Source organism: Neofelis nebulosa, chromosome 7 (genome assembly GCF_028018385.1).
Source record: "Neofelis nebulosa isolate mNeoNeb1 chromosome 7, mNeoNeb1.pri, whole genome shotgun sequence".
NCBI classification, from domain to species: domain Eukaryota; kingdom Metazoa; phylum Chordata; class Mammalia; order Carnivora; family Felidae; genus Neofelis; species Neofelis nebulosa.
This window is the reverse complement of record NC_080788.1, coordinates 65,950,967-65,956,165: the sequence shown is the minus strand read 5'-3', so window position 1 is coordinate 65,956,165 and position 5,199 is coordinate 65,950,967.

Below are 5,199 nucleotides of genomic sequence, written 5' to 3'. Positions count from 1 at the left end.
AAACTTAAGGACAAATGGATACTTTTGAAACATTACTTGGCCCTTTGAAAGTGAGCTAGAAATTGAGCTGGAAATTGATTTCTATTTCTAGAGAAAAAAATGCATATTTCTAATCTTATGTCATTTTTATAATGAGGGGCTTTTGTTATGGACTGAATGTTTGTATCTTACCAAGATTTGTATGCTGAAATCCTAACCCCAAGGAAGTATTTGGAGTTGGGGCCTTTGGGAGGTGATCAGTTCATGAAGGTAGAGACCTCATGCTGGGATTAGTGCCCTTATGAAAGAGACCCCAGAGAGCTCTCTTGCCTTTTCTGCCATGTGAGAACACAGTACGAAGATGGCTGTCATCTATAAATCAGGAAACGGGCAGGTCCTTAGCAGATAGCAAATCTGCCTATGTCTTGATATTAGACTTCCCAGCCTCCAGAATTGTGAGAAATAAATGTTTGCTGTTGAAGCCCCACTTGTCTATGATATTTTTGTTAAAGCAGCCTTAACTAAGTTTCCATATCTTTCATCCCAACCAGCAATAACCAATTTGAACATATGATACAAATCTCATTCATAACAGTAACAAAAATCATAATGTACCTGGGAATAGTATTAAAACTTTTATACATAAAACTATATATTTTTACTGAAGGGCATAAAAGAAGACTGACTAAGGAGAAATACCACTTCAACTGACGTGATGATCTCATATAGCAAACCTGTCAGTTTTTTTCTCCAATTCAATCAATAAATTTGATCCATTCAAAATCAATAATTTTTGTGTGTGTGTGAGAGAGAGAAAGAGAGAGAGAGAGAGAGACAGAGAGAGAGACAGAGAGAGAGACATGGAAAAATGATAACTGGGTAAGGGTTGGAATTTAATATGGTAATTCAGGTGGACTTTATTTTAACCTTACCTTTAGCAATTTGTTTTATACACAGAGACGAAGTGTTCAGGAATTAAGTGTGTAATTAACAACTAGTTTTAAAATGACTTGAAAGGTATTTTCTCCATTGTAATGGTGTTGCTGAGTATGTTTATTGCCTATATTCTTTTTATTCATCTTTTTTTACATTTCTTACAATAAACATGTAATATTTTCAAAATTAGAGAAATATATTAATTTTAAAATAAATACCATATTAAAGAGGAATACCACCTGACTCTTAGTCCAGAACTCTACAAGATTACAACATCTAGATTTATTCCACCAAAAATGTATACACAAGTTTTTTTTTAATATTTCAATTACAGGGCCCTAAAGGGGAAATATAACTTTAGTGGTCTAGAAATCTATAGTCCAGCTTGATGCCAATAAGTATCATCTTTTCATGAAGGCCTGTGTATATTCTTGTCAGGGACTCATGGGTTATGCCAGGAAGCATTTAAGAAAAATAAGGAGCTATGGCTTTACATTCCTGAGAAGAGTATAGTCTAGAAGTTCCCTGAAAGTAAGCATGTTTATAGAAACTCAGGCTTTAATTAGCCAGGACCTGGAGGTCACTAAGGACAATAATAAACAATCTTAATCATCACTTTAGCACAGTGCTCAGAGATGCATAAGAAACAGAGCAGCCAAACCAACCCTGGCAATTAATACTAAGTTTAAGATCACAGTCAGACATACTTAGCACACAGTGGCCAGTAAGGAATACTGGCTGTATCAGATACACCCAGTCGTAACTCTTCCAGTACTGTGGCAAAATTATAATGAACAGATCAAAACCACAACATCTCCAAAATCTACTTATGTTAGATGTACTTTTTTTAAAAGCATATTTTTGAGTCATTTGAAAAACTGTTGTGACAATTTTTCAGTGAATCTAATATGAAAATCATGTCCAGGCTGTATCAAACATAAAAGATATTAATCATAAAATAGAAACTTCACTCAGACCATTAAAAATATTGAGAAAAAGTTTGAAATGATTCAAAAGAAGAAGTCCTCTTTAGAAAATTCACTTCTGAAGTATACTTAGTTGTTTAAGAAAAATGAAGTTCTACTTTAAGAATGGAGCAAGGACAGATTGATGATTTGACCCTCATTTAAAATGCTATTATTTATTACTCTTTGTTATTTCATATACCTTTTTTCAGAATTATGGGCATTGATCATGCATCCTCAAAGGATTCATAAAGAAAATCCACTGTAGCAGTAATAACATAAGTACAGTATATAAATATAGAGAGACCTGGTTTTCCTCCCCCACAAAATTAGCATTTTTAATCTAGTTAAAACCAAAGGCAAAATTGTCACTTTAACTGAGGCAATATGCGAAGTTTTCACTAGTACCTACTTCGTCAAATGAGTCTTTTGTTTGTTTGTTTGTTTGTTTTGTTTTGTTTTTTTAATCAAGGGCAGAGGTGCATGGGTGTCTCAGTCGGTTAAACGTCCGACCCATGATCATGATCTCACACTTTGTGGGATCAAGCCCCACGTTGGGTTCTGTGCTGACAGCACAGATCCTGCGTGGGACTCTCTCTCTCCCTCTCTGCCCCCCCTTCCTCAAAATAAATAAATAAACTTAAAACAAAAAAGCAAAATCAACAATGATGAAACCTGAGAGAATAATATTCTACTCAATATGACATGTTGAGTTACTGGTATCTATCAAAATCTTGACTAGTAATGGAAATTGTTTCAAACTATTTTTTCTGTCATCTATAACATTAGTGAGTCAAATGTATTTAAAAGTAGAATGGTCAGCTATTGGCAAAACTATATTTAAGATACAGATTTTGTTGTAAAAAAATAATGCTTAACAGAAATAGAAAGTGAAATTGCATTTGTACAGTGGCTAGTAGTCCTTGAAGCAGACTTTCAAACAACTTTCCACCAGAATGTCTATGAAAACCAAACAATAAACTTCATACCAGTGCCCAGTCAAACCCTTGGAGAGAAATTATTAACATACAGAGAAAATTTACCCTACAGATAGGACTGACAAAATAAGGAAAGCCCACTTGATGTGAAAAAAGGGAATGTAGGAAAGTTTCCTTCATCACTACTTTTGGGCTCAGATAATCTGTAACTTCCAGAATCACTGGGCCACTTCCTTTACTAGATCTATGCTGCTTTTGTGAAGACAAAGTAGATGTTCAACTCCCCACATCCAATCCGAGTCCTCCAGTGAAGGATATGGAAAGCAGTTTGTAATTGTTGAGTAATGGAATGAATTAATCTTTTTGTAGTCCTTTAGACCTAGAAACTCACAGAAGTGGACAAGCATCAATTTTGACAGCAAGTTTCCAGGATGGTTAGCCCTGACCAAAAGAACTTTAGAGCTAAAAAACAGGAGCAGAGAGGACCTGGTACAGATGAGTATTAGAGAGGTGGAATGGGCATCTATTAGAGAGCATCCTTCTGTACTGGTCCAAGGAGCAACACCAGAGAAACAGACCAGACAATGGAAACTGGGAACTGTGCTCTGAGCTCCTGAATCAATCTGCTTTCCTGCCCTACCTCCAAAGGAGATTCTACCAGCATCCACGTGGACAGTGAGTAGAGCCAAAGAACAGCCCTATACCTTGGGTGTTGACAAATAATGACAATAGAAGACTTTTTCCTTTCCCATGAATAAGAAGAAAGAAAAAGAAAACCAAAAACATGGAACCTGTGAAAAATACAAACAGGGCAAAGGAAATGCATGCTGAAGACCAGAGTTAAGCCCTCTTGTGAAAATAATCTGGTATAAGAACCAGGACAAACTTGGGGGAAAAAAGCATGTAGCATCTACAATAGCATGTACAAGCACATGATATAGGAACAGAAAGCCATGAGGAAATAACGAGCTGAGATGAACAAAAGGATGAAATGCAAAGATGATAAATTAGACGACAAGGAAATGAACTGCCACAATAGAATTATAAACCACAATGGTTATGAATGTGAGATTGGATTAAGACGGTAAACTCTGATCATATGACTCCCTTCCCTCTTGTCACAAATGCTGTGAAATAACACACACACACACACAGATTGTTTTCAGATAAGTGATTTATAACAATGCAGGAAAAGATGTAAGCTAGAAAGGAGATGTTATTGGATTTATAAAAAATTAAAGCTGAAGAAAATTATGGCTCTAAAAATAATATACAGTAATAAGTTATTATGGAGTAAAGGTTGCTAGAGAAGAAGAGGTTTCAAAAGCAACAATTAGTGGATACAAGGAACCCTCAAACTTTCATCATAGAAAGTTGCATATGGAGGAGTTACATAAATTGAGGCCCATCTTCACTTAAACCATCCTCCAACAACACTCTCTGTATTTATACTCTTATAAGAAAAACACAGCAGAAAATGGAGGCACTAGAGCTGGAGAGGCAGAGCAATGATCCAGGGAGGAAAACACTTCCAGAAGAGATGGGGAACACCTTTGTACTACCAAAAAAACTCTTGTTGGACCACTGCATTCGGTAATATAATCCATGCCACTCTCTGTCATTTGATACAGGCTGCTATAAGCATAATTGGCCAATCATTAAGGGTGCTCACACTCAAAGGTGACTAGGATAAAAAAAGAAATTTCTAACCATTTGAGAAACACAACACCATGAATAGAAAATGTCACACATACACACATTCACACACATACACCCAGGAGAGGTAACATCAAAGCACACACACTCAAAGTTTTTAGAGCAAACAATGTAAATTAGGCATAATTGTCTTTAATAGTCTCTAAGAAATTCACTATTGTATCCATGAAAAATAAAAATGAACTAATCTTTAAAACAAGTTTTATTATGAAATCATGTATAATTAATTGTCATGTTCCTCCTACCCACCTTCAACAATTAACAGCCCATGGCTGCTCCTATTTCATCTACATTCCTACTTATCACTCCACCTGGGTTATTTTAAAGAAGTCCTACATATACCATTCAACCCATAAATATTTCAGAGAAATTTTTGTTAACTAACATTTTAATGAGAAAATTAAAAATTCCACAGATGGGCAAAATTACAAAACAGACACAGTCAAAGATAAAACTGAATGATTTGGGAGTCCAAATTTTTCAATTCTACAGGAACACAATGCAAAAAGATAAAGAGACCATGTGATTCTGTAGAAGCTGAAGAAAAGGATTTTCATCCAGGAAATTTAGTAAGGGAGTGCTCACCAAAAAACCAAAACAAAAACAAAAACAAAAACAAAAAAAAAACAAAAAACAAAACAAAAAAAAAAAAAACTTTTAAGGGA